The 20,460-nt window shown below is 34.0% G+C and overlaps 1 pseudogene; it reads left to right on the plus strand.

Annotated features, from left to right (window-relative positions):
• Positions 1-16,663: 16,663 nt before the first annotated feature.
• On the plus strand, positions 16,664-19,914 carry LOC142630291 (zinc finger BED domain-containing protein RICESLEEPER 2-like; annotated as a pseudogene).
• Positions 19,915-20,460: the final 546 nt, after the last annotated feature.

The raw sequence follows: 20,460 nt of genomic DNA on the forward strand, positions 1-20,460 counted from the left end.
AGGGCACGTTTGGTGTACTATAATGATTATTATATGGAAATAGGAATAAGTATTACAACAAATATATTAAGTTGGAATGTAATAAGTATTACTATTCATTAGTTTGATGACCATTTAGGAATAGAATCCTAAATATGCATCACAATTTGGTAGAGTATGAAAAGACGGTGAAATGAAATCATTTTTAAGTTAAATTTTCTAAAATACTCTTGTAAGAGCTCAAAAATGGCCCCTAGGCCCACTTAGAATAGTGGTACTAGGTATTTCTGGCCCAACACAATTAATTTATAAGAGAATGGGCTTGCTAAGTTAACTATAAATGCTCTCTATAATTCAAGTATGAAATCAATGAAGTCGTGACTCTTAATACGATAAAAACTAACACAAAACAAGTATAAAATCTTCCTCGGGATTGTCCAAGGATGCAATGTTCATATATTATTATCTCAAATCTTGATACAAATTGATACTCTCTTCCCTCTTGTTCAAGTTCTATTGTTCCAACCCCCTTTCTAGAGGGAGCTCCTTCCCTTGTATAGTCTCTCCTAATTCCTTTGAGCCCTCCACCTGTACATCTATGGGTAATAATTGGGATGTCTGTCCCATTAGGACCTTGCTAGAGGTGGTAGAGAGTGTTGTGAGTGGTGGAACTACTGTTCAGGTGTCTTTTCCTTTCCGGCTAGCTAAGTTAGTGCAGTGCATTGAATGTGGAGGTGATAGCTACCTTCTCTAAATATTTCCTTCCTTCTTTACTTGCACATCTTTGATATCTTCCACAATGCTCTGTCTTTTGGTGCAGGTGGTCAAATGAGGCAATCTCAAGGTGCATTTGTTCCTCGGGCTCCTCTGACGATGGGTCTGTTTGTTTTCCATCCTCAAACCTTCATCCACATGTTAGGTTTAAATTAGTGTGGTCTCTTTGTCTTCCCTCCTCGGACTTTAGTCCACATGTCGGGTTCAGATTGGCCCACGAACGAGCCTTTGCCCATCCTCGGACTGGACCCACGGGCTCTAGATTGTGTTCGGATCCTTCCTTCCCACAACTCTTATTTTATAAAATTATATTTACATTTTTTAAGGATATAGCTTAACATTTTGTTTTAAAAAAAAAGCTTAACATTTAAATTTTTTTTAAAAAAAGTAGGAGAAGGATCTAGCTTATTATGTATAAATTTAATAATTAATATCCATGTGCTTTGTTTAAAAATTAATAATTGCATAAAAGTTATATAAGGATCTAGCTTTTTAGGAATTTTTTTTAAAAAAAAATTATTACATAAGGTTAATGAATAAACATTCAGTGCTTTTGATAAAGAATAATTATTCTTCATTTTAAAGAATAGCTATTCATAAGGAATAGCTATTTATTGTAATAAAAATATAACCAAACAATCGAATAATTATACTATAAGAATATCTATTACATTACAGTGTCTATTATAGTCTACCAAACACGCCATTACTCTTTTAACTCATTTGTGTTTTTTAATTTAAAACAATTTGTAACTAAGAGATAGGGGAATTTTAGAGAGTTTAAGTATTTATGTGAAAATATTTTAATACGCAAAATGATGAAACTCAAATAGGAATTCCGTTATTAATAGTATAGATAGATAATGAGTTGGGTTAGGATTGAAATAGGTACATTTTAACATATATTTTTTGTCAAAATTTTAAGGGGGTCGGTGATTAAGTTTGTTAAGATAATTTTTTCCTCAAAAAAAAGTTTCTTAAGATAATTTCTTTTTTTAGCACTATTAAGTCTATTATTAATGGAAATTTTCAAAAGTGAGTTCTTCCTTGACCCCTAGCTTCGGTAGTAATCCCACGTGAGAGGGTGTGTTAAATTATGTAAGAATTGTTAATCTAACATAGAACACTTGTTTCTGGATCTGCTCAGAGATTAGCTTCACTTCTATTATGAGCAATGTTAGGACCACACTATTTCACACAACTTTGGCCACAACTTGCCACGTGGAGAACTATGAGTGGTAGATGTGTGGTGGTGGGTTCATGTGGGACCATACCTCTACCACTCACAACTCGCCACGTGGCAAGTTGTGGCCAAAATTGTGTGAAATGATGTGGTCCTAGCATTTTTCCTTCTATTATATGCATTTAAGAGTTGTTATGGAAGTTAGTGTTTGTCACAGCTTTTGATTAAAGTGGCTTGTCTGTTAGACCATGGGATGTGTAGTTAATAATAGATAGCTAATGGAGTATTTATTGGATGGCTTGGAAATTGGAACATTTAAAGAATCTGGCGTTTTTGGTGAATGATAAAAGCTTGTTATGTTTAAGTTTAATTGTTTTGGGCTTGTAGTGTTTAAATATGAAGTTAATGGTTGGCTCAAATGAAAGAGTACAAACTTCTTTTCTATACGAGAGTACAAACTTACTAGCTCACTGCTCACCTATTATAAAAATTATTGTGTTTATAAGATTAGACCACATTAATTTCTGACGTTGAAGCGAACACATAATTTAATAGAATATATATATATATATATATTTAAATTAATTGTGAATTTTTTATTTATGACCAACAAGGAAGGCCACTCCATCCCCCAAAAAAAAAGGCCACCTTTAGAGAACAAAATCTCCACCGAAAGGGGAATTACAGAGAAATCCCAGAGGTGCCCAACAAAAAGAAATCTGCAAGACCCGCTTTCCTAACGCGAGGATGAGGGCCTTGATTTGCAGCTCAGAAAATCTTGTTAAGACAACAAAATTTAAAACCCACTGACAAACTTTGAATGTCCAAAATTGCCAACAAGCAAGTCTACCTCTGGAATCATTAGCTTCAACTCATAGCTTAGAGTCTCCTTTAAAACTCTTTTTGCTCCATTGTAAATGCCTAACAATCATAACAGCCCATCTAAGAGCTTTTTGATTCTACGCCTTCAGGCTCTGTAGATGCGGATTTAGAAGCAGCTGCAAAAATGCATCTACCCTCGGCATTTCTAAGTTTCTAACAACTGCTGCTAGAATGGAGTGGCTAGTGCCAATTGCTGCATCACTATTGACCTTTAGGATCCCTTGTTCTGGTTTTTATTTCATGCATTCACCCACTTGTTTCATATGACTTGATCAAATCATCAAAAACTTAAAATTTCGCCCCAAAAATGATCACTTTGCCATTGAATTCCATGACATATTATGATGTGAGATTTTACCCCAACTTAAATAAGAAATTTTATGAACATGAAATTTTACCTTGAAGTATGTACGGTGATCATTTTACCATTATGGTTATTTTTTTTTTCATAAAAAGTAGAATTTTTTTTCGTGGTTGTGAAATGAGGTGTCAACAACTCATGACTGGATCATGGAATCTAACAATGTTTGATTGGAGAAAAAATAAGGAAGATAGAAAATGAGAAAAAGAAAATAGAAGAGAAAACGACTTTATGATTGTTTATTTGTTTGATTATGGTGAAAAATTGGAAAGATTTTGGTAGAGTCTAGATATTTTCTCCCTAATTAGCCGCGAAAATGTTTTCTCTTAGAGAGAAAACTAGGGTGATATATATATTTTTTGTTATAAACTCGGGTGATATTTTATTATGGAGTAACTTACTTTTCAGTCCCTAAGTCCTACACCTCGGTTGTAATGTGAACAACATCTCTCTCTTTTTGATTTTTTCTGGTTTTTTTTCTTACTTTTCTTTCTTTGTTATTGGTTCTTTTCGTGCTCTCTCTCTCTCTCCTAATACTGTTTTCTTCTTCTTTTTTCTTCTTAATTTTTTTTTTCTTTCTTTTTCTACTAGTTCGTGTCAATTTCTGTGCTCTTCTTCTTATTTTTTTCCCATTGTTTTATAAAAATGTAATGAATATAATAACAAAGAGAAAAATTAATATAATTTGTATAATGTTTTCATTTTTATAAAATGTTATTTTATCAATTTTAATTGATAAATAAGTGATATTTTATTACAAAGAAATTAATTCTTATATGTAATAAAATAAGGACATAAGAGTAAATTTATATAGGCTATATTTCTATCTTCTTGTTTTTCTTCTCAACTAAGCAAGCAAGTTTTTTATCCCTTCCATTTTCTACCCTTCCAACCAAATAACATTAAAGAAAACTAAAATTTCTTCTATCTCCTTACTTTTCCATTCCCTCCCAATCTTTTATCCCCTATTTTTCTATCTCCCCGACTAAATGGGCCCTAAATGACGATTAAGGGAACAAATTGCAATTGCTTTGAATTACATTAGAATTTCAAATATATTGTAACTCAATTTATTCACTATTTTCAAACTATTTTCCATAGAATATGATGATACAAAGAAGATCAGTAGGCTGGATGCTTCGGACTTCAAAGGACTACGGGTTCTCTCTGCGGCCTGAAAAAGAAGGAAAAGTGAATCAAAGGCGACCGGGGCTGCCGGCCAAAAATCCTCCGATGGCAAAGTTAGTTTTTTCCTCTGTGTTGTCTGAGTTCCAACTTTTTTGGAGTAAAAACTGAACATACCTTGGTCTTGTCTGAAGCAGCCTTTATATAGTGTTCTTATAGGCGGTTATCAAAACTGGAACTTCTCCTGGATTCAAGGAGAGGTAGAAATCAAACGTAACTTGCATAACCGTTTGGAAGTTATGCTCTTGCTTTACAACGGATACATGACGGTTATGCGTGGGATAAGGGATTGTCACATTATATTCGGAGATTCTTCTAAGTATGATCTCCTAGTCCTGGAATTCCTTCGTCGAGTGTCCCTGAATTCCAAGTGTAGCATACTCGTCCACGAAGTTTTATGTGGGCGAGTCCTCTCGGGGCAGGTCGTGGGCATCCCCTGGACGAAGGATGTAGCTTCGCTATCATCCTCTAGACGGCCTTGTCCGTTACCCTCGTCCTAAGGATAACTCCTGGACGGCTGCCGAGGTGATGACCGTCCAGGGACGGTCTCAGCGTTTTCGTCCCACATCAGAATATATGTGGTGGGTGGGGGGGGGGGGCTAAAGTGCAAACTATACCCTTAAAATTTAAGGGTTTTTGAATTTTACACCTTGAAATTTCAAATTTTGAATTTTACTCCTTGAAGTAATATCCCATTTGCATCAACAACCCTTTATTTGTATTTTCTAATAAGTTCCACATAAGCATGTGTTTAATTCGTCAAATAAAATGATGTCATGTCATTTTTGTAGTTTAAAAAATCTTTAAATAATAAAAACAAAAATGAGTGACATCATTTGATTAGATGAACTAAATATGGTAAACTTACATGGAATTTAACATAAAATATTGACGAATAGGCTGCTGAAACAAACAAATTATAATTTTAAGAGATAAAATCCAAATTCTGATATTGCAGAATGTAAAATCTAAAAACCCTCAATTTTAGAGATATAGTTTGCAATTTAACCTATATTTATTTAAATGTTTTGTTTTCACTCAACCATCTTAGACAAAACAAAATGACTGCCACCATTCTACCTGTATTAATATTGACGCAAATATGGTGTCAGCAATTCCACTAAAAAGTAAAAACCCTTAAACCCAACCAAATGTTCTGAATTTATTTGTATTTTGTAACACAACAAGTTAATAGTTGAAACTGGGTATCAAGTTAGTTTTTTGTGTGAGTGTCGTGGGATGCCTAACATTTGTTATGTATAACTGAACAACTGGATATATGTTTCTAGTTCAAGACAAATTTCTGCCTAATTTAGATTATACTATTATAGGACCTTAGGACCCTCATAAGCCATATTTGAAAGTATTTGTAACATGTAATTAATCACACATCATAATCCTTATGATTGGTGGTGATTCTATTTTTCGTAAGTTTGAATCCCAAAAATCATCATATTCTCATAATGCATACATGTGTGTCTCCATATGGAGATCATGTTGGGAAAAAACTGGCTATCGACAATCTCTGTAATGAATAAGGATCAAAAATAGATTTTAATTGCATTGTAATTTTGTGTGATGTCTCCCTAAATTAAACTCCTTCCAGACCATATAAAATTAATTTAAGGAAATGTAAAACTACTTCTACTCCATTTTACTTCAAATTTATTTAAAAATACTTCTAACTCATTGAAACTAATTGAAATTTGTCAAGAGCCTTATATAGTTCTACTTTTTAGTACTTCTTAGTGTTTTCAATTGAGACATCCAAAATTCAAATCCCTTTTTTCCCGTTATAACTATTGAATTATCAAAAAAGAAACTAATTCAAATTTGTATACAAAAACTTATTATAATTTTAGTATAGACTTTAATGAATTATTTTACCATTTTCTGAAAATTTGATTGTTTTTATACCTTATTTGAAAATATAAATGTTAGATAAATTCATTGCATTACAATTACAAAAATTAACTCAAAACTAAGTAGATAAATACGCAAATAAACCACTCTTTTTTCTTTTAAAATGGACCAATTAAAAATAAATAAATTGTATACGGTATCACAAGTTACTGTTGGGGGATTTTTTTTCAAGGATTGCAAGCATTAAAAAAATGGGTAGCGTTACGTACAAACATTTTGAGTGCATTTGAATTTTGCTTATTTTTAGTAGCTTATTTACATTGTATTTATAATAAAAAAAATAAAATAATGCTAGGGACATTATGACATGTGTTCGGGGGCCTTCTTCGGTTGCTCGGCCACGTGTGGTCCTTTGGAAGGGTGACCTTGCTAGACCCGGGTTCATTTAGGGAATTACGTCCCGGAACTCAACATTGGGCCACGTGGTCCAACGGCTACCGGTGTACTTTTAAGCCTACCAAACCATTAAAGCCAAAGTTTAATAATCACGATAATAGTCGAATAAATATGTAATATGTGTTTAATATAATAGGTTTGATTAGTAGTTAAAATAAAGTAGTATCCATTTAGAAGTAAAGTAATCATGTACTCAATGATGTAAATTTAAAGATATGGAAGCAAAGTCACTTATCTTCGTGTGGTTTGTAGCCAGCTGTGTAGTATCGGTGAGCTGATAGGATTCCAACAGAATGCCAGCGGTAGAGGCTAGTTAAGCTTGCCCCTCTTATCATGTATTTAAATGAGTTTAAACCTTGGTTAATAGTTGTAATAGTAGTTGGAATAAAGTAATATGTATTTAAATGTGAAGTAATTATGTACTCAATAACATAAATTTAAAGATAAGGAAGCAAAATCACTTATCTTTGTATGATTTGTAGCCTAGTTGTACAACTTCTGTGAGTTGATAATATTCCTAGAGAGTGACCCCAGCAGTAGAGAGGCAGTTTGTCATGATAACTTCAAGATTGAGGGGGAATAATCGGTGCAACTAGAGGGAGAGAGAGTATGTCTAGCTATGTGTAGGGGTTGGTTAAGCTTTCCCCTCTTATCATGCACTTAAATGAGTTTTTCCCTTGATAATGCTATTTTAGTTGTTGTGAAGTTATGAATAGTGTTGCCTTCCATGAGAAGGGCTTTTGTATGGAGTATTTGTGCCTTCTAAGAGAAGGACTTTATGTAAGATGGATTTGTGCCTTCCATGAGAAGGTTTTTGATATGAGATCTTGGTGCCTTCTAGGAGAAGAACTTTAGCATTAGAAGTTCATGCCTTCCATGAGAAGGGCTTTTATAAGAGAGATAGAGAAGAGTATTGATATGTATTTATAAGCAGCAAAACAGTAGAACTTCAAAGTGAGAGAGTATCAGAGTGGAGTTTAGATGAGTGTAGCGTGTTATATGTAATGGTGTAGTAAATGTGTATGAGATTGTGTAAGAGAAGTGGAGAAAGAGATGTTTAGAGATATGAGTGTTTTGTGGGATGTAGCATTTGTAATATGTATGGTATATGGAAGTATGAGAGATATGGTAGTTAAAGATAGTAAAAATATGAGATTATAACCATTGGGGAAGTTGTAAGAGGAAAGATTTTGTAAGAGAAGAGTACGAAAATGTGTTTAGGTATTTGGAGATGGAAGCAGTAAGATAGGTGTATTTCTGGAATATGGAGAGTGAGAAAATGAGTATAAGAAGGGTAATTTTACTGTAGTGTGTTTAGCAATGTTGCTGAAATTTACTAGTGGGCTTTTCTGTTGGGAGGGTGTATGAAGGCTTATAAAGGGCATTTATGAGCTAAGGGCTGAAGAGTTTAGTTCTTGATTTTGAAACTTAAAACTCAAAACTTCATTAAGAGCTTAGGGAGAGAGAATAGAGAGCCTTGTGAAAGAGTTGGTCTTCTCCCCTTTGTTTTTCCTTTGAGGTGTTAACAAGGGGTCCTATTTAACTGAGTTTTTTTAGCAAAGAATTTCAGCCAAAATTTGTCCCAAATAACAATGAATATTCAGAACATTCATCCTAAGATTTGGGCAAAAATGGTACGTTTAACTTTAAGGTATTCTAGCTGTTTTGGATAAGAGCTGCTAGGGAAAGAGCAGCAGAAAAGAAAGGTATTTTGGTAAGAAAAAGATAGTTACTTTACTTGGTTTTGGTTTAGCCAAATGTGGAAAAAAATCAGTAATGCTCAAGCTGCTGGGTCAACTGTCACAGCTGTTCTGAAAAGGCTGTCCCAGCTGTCAGGAAAAGTTGTGACAGCTATCATGAGACAGTTGTCACAGCTGTCATAAGACAGTTGTTGCTTGGGGCAAAGGAAAATGAGGTCAAATGGGTGATTTCAGACTGTAGGGAATGATATGAACTTCACCAACAATTGTGATGAAACCCAATAACAATGATGGTCTAGAACCCCAAGATCGTTAGACAAGATTTGTTGAGCCTTGACCCGTCATCTAATAAGATGAAACACCAAGACTACATTGGATTGAAAACGCCACACCAAGAATTCCTAAGAAACTCTCAAGAATCAAGGTGATAAGTTTGGTTGTTTGAACGCCACAAGATTAACTTGATAAGTTCAAGAGTTCTTTTAAGAACCAAAAGGAACACAAGACTTCACAAGGAGAATAGTTTTTTCTGAAAACCAAAAAATTGATTTTTAAAATTCGTACTGCCCATCTATATACCTGGAACAACCCTCCAAGAATAGGCAAGTCGTAATTACAGCTTTGAAAATAGCACAAAAATTAACCAAAACAAGTTCCCACGTTTTTTTGGATTCTTGGACTTTAAAAAGCAGTCAAACAAGCTAAATGGCTAGATTTAATGTATTTTAATTTGCCTCTTGAAGTGCTTTGATGACATGGACTAAGTCTTGATTATTATCTGAGCCCATCTTGGTCTTTTCAGAATCAGCCCAATTCTCTTGGACTAGCCCATTTAGTGCTTCCTTGAAATGTTTGGCTCTAAGTCTTGTAATTGGGCCACTAGGAAGTGACAAAGGGTCATGTGCAAATTCAACTCCATTTCCACGTGTATGATCAGCATGACTAGCTCCTTGATTTGCATCAGGGAAGGTCATTCAGCATTTATTTTATGGATTTGGCTGAAAATGGTAAGATCTCTTTCAAGGGAATCTTGTTATTTTGGATATAACAACTGGCAGCTGGGATTTCAGCATTAAATGGATGATGATATCACTTCCAACCAGGTGTCAAGTACTGAATACGCTGCTGGGGTTCTGCTGGAAATGTTTCCCCTTTTGGGTGTTTGTGTTTTTGGTGCAAGGTTTCATTACAACACATTTCTAGTAAGTAATGGAAGGATTGGTTGAAAGTTAATGAAACTTTAGAGATTTAGTCAAGGTTTCATTTGTGTTGTGACATAATCTTGGTAAACAAGAAGAGCATTTAATGTTCTGCTCTAGCAGTTGGCAGAGAAATATATAGTCTGATTATAGCAGACATCAGTTGGGTATGAAAGATATTATGAATATTTTGTATATAGTTGGAGATTAAAGATAGCCAATCAAATTAGGCCATGTGTTTGAGTTGGATTTTAGCTTAAAACAATAATAAGATTTATGTAGAATAATAAAATGAAGTTTCTAAATTTGTATAGCAACAACTAGGGATTGAATGAATAGTTATTTTCCTAGCAGTTAGATAGTTGGGGATATGAAGTATGTGTCATATGATGAATATCAAGTTTTAGGAAAAGAGCAATGGGGAATTTCATCATTTTAAGTACTATGTAATAAGAGATGCTTACCATATGTTACCCGCTACACACGGACTTGTCAAAGTTCAGAAAGTTGGAAAAGACACGCCAAGTAACATGTCTCTTTTATCAACTTTAAACCGCTAGAGCTTTACTAGACATACCTATTAGCCCTCCAAACCATGACTCCCAAAGTTTCCCCAAAGAGACTTATGAGCTTGGATCATAAGCCAAAGATGAGATGACGTATCTCGGGTTTTGTTGTCATTTTGTGTAAATATGAGCTCTTGTTGAAAAAGCTGCTTGCCATGAGTGCAAGAGAGGTAATATGGGCCATGAGTTTTATATCATTACTTAAGCCCGATTCATATGTTGATGTGGCGTGGGTTGCCAATGAAGTAATGTCATGTGAGCGGAAAAAAGAGTCCTCAACAACATGCTAATTTGAATTTTTGTTTGCTAACTCATACATAAGCCCACTACAATTTTCAATTAATTTTTTTAATAATGTGACATGCTAAATTGGGAATATTGTGAATTTTTATTGTATCCTTAGTATTACTCTAAAAGATATAATTTTTAGTAACTTTTATGTTAAATGTGTGACAAAAAGCTAAATGCTAGTTTATTTCCAAAAGTTAAAAATTGAATTATTTGCAGAAAATAGCTCAAAAAAGAAAAAAGAAAAAGGAGAAAAGAATTTTTTATTTTTTATTATTATTTTTTTTTACAAAACCCAAATGCATACTTAGTGTTGGTTTAGGTACCCTGCAGTTTTAAGTAGCTTATTTGCATAATATTTATCAAAATATATTTTGATAATTTTATGTTAAATTTGTGGTAAAATACTAAAAGTTAACTTATTTTCAAAGTTAAAAATTAGTTTATTTGCCAAAAGGTTGAGACAAAGGCAAAAGAGTGAAAACTTTTTGTTTTTTCCTAAACACTCTGTTAATTGTGTGTATTATTGAATGAATATCTTTGAGTTTCAGATTGGTTGTAGTCTTTACACTTCACGTGTATTTACTTCACAAAGTTTAGTTATCTTTGTTAAAAAAAAAAAAAAAAAAGACTAAATATAAACTACACCCCTAAAGTTGGGGAGTATTTAGCTTTTTATACCTTTAAAATTTTAGAATTTTGATTTTACTCATTTGATATATATATATATATATGTATATATTAAAATACTAAGTATTTTTAATACACACTGAAAGGGAGGAGAAGATTTCAAAGAAACTTATAGTGCTGTATATCCAAAATGGCCTAACTTTTGGATACACAGTACAAGCTTTAAACCTCTTTAACTCACACTCATTTTTCAATGTGGAATTAACCTACTATTTTTTCTTTAGAATATTAAGTATTTTTAATACACACACGGGAAGAAGGGAGAAATTCTTAAAGAAACTTACAATGGTATATACAACAGCACAGACTTTAAATTTCTTTAACTCACACTCATTCGATATATATTTCGTTTGCATCAACAACCTATATTTCCATATTTTCCATTAAACACCATATAAGCTTGTTACACATATTTAGTTCGTATAATAAAGTTATGTGCCACTTAACAGATGGGTTGTCAATGCAAACAAAATATATAAAATTAAAATTTTGAAAATTCAATGTGTAAAATTCAAACACCCCTAAAGTTTAAGGTAGAATTTGCACTTTAGCAAAATTAAAATAAAATAAAATAAAAGTTCATATTATCTTAAGAGGAGAACTAAATTTTTTATTTATTTATAGAAAATGTTAGAAAAAGGAGAACTAGAGACCACAGACCACAAAGCTTTTGTGAAAGGAGACCCAGAGATTGAAGAAAAACGCTTATGCTTTCTTCTTTTTTGGAAAAACACTTGGTTGGCTTAAAAGAAACCGCGTACACCGACTGGACCCACCACTCTTTCTTTTGAAAATGAGGAAGAAGAAGTGCAACTACCAAAAAGAAATTTGGATTGACATGACGACTTGTTTAATTGACTTATGTATGACTTATTATGTCTGCAATTAAAGTAAAAAACTCAAACGCCCCTTTCTTCTGTAGAGCGGAGCGGTGGTGTTGGTGGCAGATTGGCCGGTGACTGGCGGCGGAAACGAAGTGGGAGTCCTATACTATGGCTATGGAGATAGCTCAAACAAGTTCTTGCATTGCGTAACCAAACAAATGTATGTCTTTTTTTAGTTGGACCTTTATACACATTTTGACTCATTTTGCAGAGCACAAAGAGCCCAATTTCAGAGCATAAATTTAAAATTTATTTATTTATTTATTTATTTATTTATTTTTGTTGAATGTGATGCAGTAAGTTTTGGAGTTAGAACTTCAGAGCTTTGGTTAGGTGCATATATAACAATTTTAATTTGTTTTATTTTTTAATCAGGTAACTGAATATTGAATTAGTGTGTTCTTGTACATGTATGAGACCAGCATAAGATAATAATTTTCAATTTTGTTCTTTTTGACCTTTGTTGGTTGTAGTCAAATTTCAGATTGCCTATGTTTAGTAACATAATGGATGCTTATATTGGTGCTGTTGTGGATGCTTTGGATTTTTTGTCTGGAGCTTGGCATTAATGATGTTGTCCTCCCTCCATTTTGACAGTGAGTTTTTAGATATTTGAGGTCGATTGCTTTTCTTTCTTTTCAAGTGCATCTTGTTTGTTTGCAAACATTACCTAGAAGATTGTAGTTTTTTGTTTGTTCATATTCTTTTCTTTCCTTCCCATTTTCGGTTATGTATTTGGTTGATTTCACCAATATTACAAATTTTACTGCATACTATACATCTTACAAACTTGTCGACTGTTAAACAGCTAACAAAAAAGAAAAGAAATAATTTATTTATTATATTATCGCCTTATGTAGAACCAATATATTTATTAGAGCATTTTAGAGCACTCTTATCAGTTATTTTAAATGTGTCAAATGTCAAATATTTGGCATTTGGCATACCAAAACACCAAAAACAGAGCATCATGAGGTGTGCTAAATGTGTTAAATTTTTGAGACATGCTACAGTGAGCTTCTATGTTTGAGACAATACGGACATATATGCTAAAAATTTTTATTATTATTTAACTTCATCTCTCTCTCCTCCATACTCTCTTTCTCTCTTCTCTGTCTTCTTTATCTCTCTTGCCTGTGTTCTTTTTGTCTCTCTCAATAGACCTCCATAGCAACAACAATCAAAGACCCACCTTCAAGAACACCTCTGCCAATCACCACCGATTATAACAAATAAAATCACCGGCTAAATCCACCAAGCACCATCTTTAACCACAAAATCTACCAAACCCCAATCACAGGCAAAACCCATTGATCACAATATACCCAATCACCAGCCAAACCCATCGATCCCAGCAAATCCAATCACCGGAAAACCTCACCGATCACATTAAACAAAATCAGCAGCCAAACCCACAAAGTCGAACCCATCACTGGCCAAACCCATAAAGCCAAACCCATCGCCTCTTTCTTCTCTTACTGAGATCGACCCTTGCCTCTTTCTTCAGACGTGTTTTAAGTTTTTTTTTTCCTCCCATGGTGGTCATTGGAGAGTTTTATACGTATTGTGATTTGTGATTGGTTGTTGGTAGAAGTGGGTAGTGGATTTCAGGTGATGGTGGTGATCAGATTTTGATTATTTGGTGGTGGTGACTGGTGAGTTTCAAAGAGAGAGATTAGTGAATCTCGCCGCCTGAAGCCGATCTGGCCGCCTGAGTTGTATCGCCGGTCTCGCCGCCGATGTGTCCTCTCTCCACCTCACCGATCTCCCTTTCTCTCTTTCTCTTGGTGCTTGGGCAATGTTTATAATTGTTGTTGGCTGATTGATTTTGGTTGCTGTTAGTTGGTTGATTTTTTCTGGTGGTGATGGGTTTGTAACCATGGTGGGATGTGTGGGTGGGTTTATATTAGAGGTGGGTTGAGGTGAAGGTGGCAGTTACATTTATGATTGGTTTCTTTTTTTAAATGTTATTTTAATATTTGTATATATTATTTTAATCTTTAGAATGAAAAATATAACACCTAATAAATGGGATGTTGTAAAATGATGTCCTAAAATAATAAAGTAAATTTTTGGTGTGTTAAAATGACATTTTTTTTTAAATAGATAATGAGAGTGCTCTTATTAAGGGTATTATAAATGCTAAAATGCTATTTTTAGCTTTTATAACCCCAAAATCATGCTCTATCAAAGATTGCATTACCTAAAAAAATTTGCTGCTCATTTTTTAGACCACAAATGCTATCATTTTTTATTAATTTTTTTCTCCCTCTTCCGTGCTTGTATCCTTCCCAAGTCTCTTCTCTCTCTCTCCTCTCTCACTTCTCCTCCGTCACACAATCTCACCCAAGCTTCTTCCTCTCCCTCATTCTCAAAAAAAAAAAAAAAAAAGCTTCTTCCTCTCCCTCTCACCATTTCAGCCAACTCTTTCACCACTACAATCCAGAAAATACCCAGAAAATACCAGAAAGAACTCCGCTGCAATCACACAGAAACCCAACCAAAAAACTCAGAAAGAACCTCACTACAATCACACAGAAACCCAACCTCAAAACCAAAAAATCAGCACAAAAAAATACCCAAAACCCCACTGAAAATTCCCAGAAAATCAGCTTCCAAAATACCTAGAAATAAAAAAAACAAACACAGAAAAACAGCTTCCAAAATACCCAGAAAATTAGCTTCCAAAACACCCAGGAAAAAAAAAGAACACAAAAAACAGCTTCCAATACCCAGAAAATCAGCTTCATAAATACCCAGAAAAAAAAAAAGAACACAAAATCAGCTTCCAAAATACCCAGAAAATCATTTTCCAAAATAACCAGAAGGGGTGAGAAGTGTTTTAGGCCGACGGAGCTTGGTGGTCAGCCATGGAGCACGGGCTTGAGAGCAGATCAGAGACATGGAGCACGGGTTTGAGAGCAGATCAGAGAGAGGGAGAAGGTTCTGGTCTTCTACAGAGGGAGAGAGAGAGACAGCTTTTGGGTTTTGACAGAGGGAAAGAGAGAGAGAGAGAGACCGAATAAAAACTAATAAATAAATAGATAATAGTTAAATAAAATGATAAAAAAAAAGAAATTTTGATGTTAAATAAATTGTAAAGTAATATTTCAAAGGCCATAAAGCTAGATTTTAAGACAGTAAATGATAAAATTTTTAAAACAATGCGCGGCAGTTTGAAACATTTTAATAATAAAAATGGTAGTAACTTTAGCATTTATTATTATTATTATTATTTTGAGGTGGGGTTCAAGACTGAGAGCTTTGCACTTTTGTTTGTTTTCTGCGCTCTTTACATCTAGCAGGCAAGTGTGGATATTTATGTCTTCTTTTTACCATTTGTAGAATATGTTAAATTCTTGCCATCCACACATTACGAGTATATATGTGCTTGTGAAGTTATCATTTTGCTAAGGTGCGTGTGCAGTGACATATTTTTTGCACTTTTAATATTGCAATTCGTTGTTGTATTTTAATTAACCTTGAATCAAGTTTAAATTCATAATTAGTTAATTACTCAACTAGGTTATAATCGGTTAATTAATCAACTCAGCTCAACGGATCTAAATTTCACACAACAATAATAATATTGCCTAGTACTCAGGGAACTAAAATACCTAGCCTACTAAACTTTTGTCTTGACTTAAGTACTATTTTTTTTTATTACTGTTGGTAAAAAAGTGGCAAGGAATTTTTTATTTTTTTATTTTTCTAGAAAGCGAGTGTGTGCCAAGTTAAGTTACCAAACTTGAACTAATAACTAATAAGATCCGTGCAATAATAAAAAATTATCTATGCTTTATTTACCCATCTGCCTCTGCCTCTCCCTCTCGCCTTTTAGCTTGTCCTCGATTGTTTTGGCTCGCAAATATCTATTAGTACTTTATTTTTTGGTCATTCAAAATTTCCATCTTTTAAGCTTAAATAGTAAAATTAGCTTAAATATGTCTCACCAATAGGATGTAAATGAAACAAGTTGTTCATGAATAGCTTGAGCTCAGTTCGAGAAAAATGTTGTTTATATTCGTTTGTTTAGAAAATAAGCCAACTCAAGCTATAAGTTTAGGCTCGATTATCAAACGAGTCAAGCTTAAACAAAATAATGTGTTTGTAAACAAGCTCATGAACATAAGGGTTTAATTTAACTATATATAATAATATTTTTTTTTTTATATGTATAGTTGTCTAAAAATGTACTTTTATATATATAGACTTGAATCAGATTATATAAATTTGTTAATAGATTCATATGATATTAAATTATTATTTTTAGCTTATTAATGATATTTATTTTTAGAAAAAGCTTATTAATGATATAAATAATCCATTCATAATCAAAATTCATAAATTTATGAAAAAGGTAAAAGATTTTAGTGATGGTTTCACGCTATATAAAAAAAGAATAAATTAATCAAGTAGCTCGTGAAGAAGCTCGAGTTTGCTCGACAAGAAAATGAGCTAAGTTTGAACATTAAATCTTATTTGATAATAAGCTCATACTTGGCTAGTGCTCTGAAAAATAATAATAATAATAAATGAACAGTTTTAAACATTTAATACTTGGCTCGGCTCACCTTGGCTTGGTTAGAGCCCTACTCAGCAAGTCACCATTTGTTCTATTACTTTTGTATGTATTGACAGGAAGTAAACAAAATGCAACGTCCAGATATCTCAGCAACCTCACCTACAAAGATGCAATATGAGGTAACTCCAGCACTCCCGACTTCTTCTAAACGAAGAAGGTTAACATCTAAGATTTGGAACGACTTCGATAGGGTCGAAGTTGATGGGGGAGCACCGCGCCATATGTAAACATTGTCAGAAAAACTTATCTGGGTCAAGCAAAAGTGGAACAACACACTTGAAAAGTCACTTGTTGAGATGTTCGGCCAAAAAAGTGGAGAATCATGTAAAGAAATGATATCTCCTAGCGAAACAGGTGATTCTAAAAATCCAACTGTCATTGATGAGAATTCTGTGTTTGATGAAGAAAGGACTGGCTTGGATGTGGTAAGAATGATTATCAAGCATGGCTATCCGTTGAATATGGTTGAGCATGAGTACTTCAAAGTTTTTGTGAAGAATTTGCAACCACTGTTCAAACTTCATTCACAAGACACTTTAAAGGCAGGCATTCTTCATGTCTATAGAGAAGAAAAGGAGAAACTGTGCAAACACCTTGGTATGCTCCCTTGTTGCTTCAGTTTGATACTTAATTTTCGGACGTGTGATGGGAAAAAGAATAAGTATTGTTGTTTTACTTTGCAATTTATTGAAGATGGTCTGAAACTGAAGAAGAAGATTCTTGCCGTAAAAAATGTAGGATACAATTATACAGGAGAAACTCTTTTTGGGATGGTAAAAAGTCTGCTTCTGGAGTGGAACATTGACAAGAAATTGTGCTCTATAACTGTAGAAAGTTCTTCCTCAAATGATCAAATGGTTAAGACCTTGGAAAGTTGGCTTGGTAATCAAGGTTACCATCCTTTTAGAGGGAAATTATTTCACATCCGTTGCATTACACATATTATAAATCTCCTTGTTCAGGATGGATTGGATGAGATAGATGATATTCTTCATAAGATAAGGAAAGCTATCAAATACATCAGTGAAACAACAATTGGTAAAGAAAAGTTTCAAGAGGTTGTAAAGAAACTGAATTTACAAAGCAAGGACCTTACTTCTCAAGATGTTCCTATAAGGTGGGATTCCACCTTTTTCATGCTTGAGAGTGCATTGGAGTTCAGGGAAGCATTTTCTTACCTACAGAGTACTGATTGTGACTTCCCTGTAAATTTATCTATGGAGGAATGGGATAAGGCAAAAGTCATGCACAAATGTTTGATTCTTTTCTATGATGGCATATGCAGTTTTTTGGGAAGCAAATGTCTCACTACAAATGTGTATTTTCGTAAGATTTTTGATATTCATCACAATTTGCTTCAATGGCAAAAAAGTGAACATACATTTATTCACTTGGTTGCAAAGAAAATGAGTGAGACATTTGACATGTACTTTGACTGTTGTACTTCTGTTTCGGCAATTGCCGCAGTTTTTGACCCACGGACAAAATTGGACTTGTGCATTACTCGTTCACAGAGTTATATGGTGGGCATATTAAGAAATACTTATTGATTGATGATGCTCTTGGTCATATTTTTGATGAATATGCAAAAGGCCGTAGCAGTCAAGCATCCACTTCATATGATGATAATTATTCTGATATACTAGATAGGTGGTACAAGTCTAAAAGAGATATGAATAAGGCTCATTCACAAAGGGCTGAGCTCCATCGATATTTAGAAGAGCCTATACCTGATTTTGAGGGAGAGTTTGACATATTGGGTTGGTGGCATACAAATAATACAAAATTTCCAACTTTTTGGAGGATGGCTTGTGGTATCCTGACAATTCCACTCACAACTTCTATATCAGATTCTGCTTTCAGTATTGAAACTATGACAATCAATCCAACCTTTAATGGTTTGGATCCTGACATCATAAAGGCCTTGGTATGTAGGGAGAACTGGTTGGACAATCCTATTAGGATGTAAGTACGATTTTCATTCATTAAGAATTTAAGATCCTTTTATATGCGCCTTCTATTCTACGCATTCCTTAACTCCCTTTTCATTCTATTTAACTTCAGCACACCTAACAAGGACAATGAACACTCTTCAGCACACCTAACAAGGACTTCTTTAAGCTTGGAACCTCAAGAGGCACTATTTCAGTCTCTTTTGTTTTACTATTTTCTTTTCTTTAAGAAGTGATGTTTGTGTTGACATTGCTTCCACCTGCAGAAACATGCTTCCTCTATTGCCAACATGAAACTCATGCTTGCAAAGCTTAGTTCAACTTGGCGCCCTGAGCCACTTCCAGCTCCAACCGGTGAGTTCCATTTTTATTATGTTTTATCTTCTTCTTTTTTTACTCTTTTAATAGAAGGTTAGAATACCTTGTCGTAACGTTCAATTTTTGTGGTTCATGTTATTTCCTTCATGACTTAAAATTCACGTAATAAAATGCAACTTTTTGTCTACCATGATTTTTCTTTAAAAAACTACAATGTCACCTGAATTTTTTTTGGTTCATGCTTAAGTTCAAATATTGGTTCCATCCCTGGTGCCATGTAGCCTTCACTCTTCAGTCTTCAATCAAATTGTCCATCAACCGATGTATTTGTAGCCAAGGACTTCATACTCAAAAATGCTATTAAATGAGTTGCTCAACAGGAATTTATGATTTCATCTTCGTTGTGTGTGAATATTAACGCATCTACTTAGTAATGATTTCACCTGGTTATCAGTGTGCTCAGATTTCCTGTGTTTCTACTGCAGGTCTCGTCATCAAATCATCTGATTATGGTTCTAGTGCCAATGATGCTGAGGGGCTGAGGAGCCGTATTAGAACACTGGAATTTCAGTTCCAAGATAGGCTTGCAGCTGAGAAGCTTGAGTGGGAAATGGAGAGAGCGGAGTATGAAGCCCAGTTGGCAGCAAAGGAGGCTCAAATTCTTCAGTATAGGGAGCAATATGCCCTGGAGAAGTTTGAGCTAGAGCAACGGTTCAAGCATGTAGAGCTTGAGAGGCAGAAGCTGCTTAATCATGTTCTACTTAATCATGGGTATCCTACACCATCATATGCTTCTCAGTTGGAAGTTTCCAATCAGCAAGAATCGTGGTATGAGGGTTCACGCCACCATTTAGACACCATTTCAGATATTTCTCATTGTCCTGATGGCTTCTTGTATAATTCTCAAAATCATGCTACTTTGAGTTTAGCCGCATTGGACCTGGTTTGTATGAATGAGGTCCCTAAATCTCCGTTGATTCCAACTCCGAGGACTCCAACTCCGACCACTCCATAGCAACTAGAACATGATTTCCCATTAGATCAGAATTTCTACCAATAGTTCCTTGGCAACGATGCTCAGTGGACTATGTCGTAAATGTTTTATATCTCTACTGGCATGTAAATGACGTGCATTGAAATAAAATGTAAATCAAACAATGATGTATGTGTTACGATCTAAATTCAAATCAGTGATGATGATCGGCATCTTGATTTGAAGTCTAATACTCTAAATTTGATGAATGTACTGAATATATATGTCAAATACTCTGATTAGGATCTTTCGAAACTACATATGTCAAATTAAATACACGTGTATAAGTGGGTTAAGTGTTTTGTTCTTAAATAAGGACTCAAATTTCAAATCTTGTCTATACCAAAAATCGATTTGTGTCTATACATAAGTAGTATCATATCAATTATAATTAAAAAAAAAATGCACATTTATAACATATAAAGATGCATATCCTTGTCGTCACATATATAGAAATTTCTCATCCAACATTATGGCTCTTCCGTTTGCTAATTTTTTCATTACATAGATAAAGTAAACTGTTCCCAGCTTCCCAGAAACACGATATAGTCTCCTTTTCTAC

Source organism: Castanea sativa, chromosome 4, assembly GCF_040712315.1.
Source record: "Castanea sativa cultivar Marrone di Chiusa Pesio chromosome 4, ASM4071231v1".
Taxonomy (NCBI): Eukaryota; Viridiplantae; Streptophyta; class Magnoliopsida; order Fagales; family Fagaceae; genus Castanea; species Castanea sativa.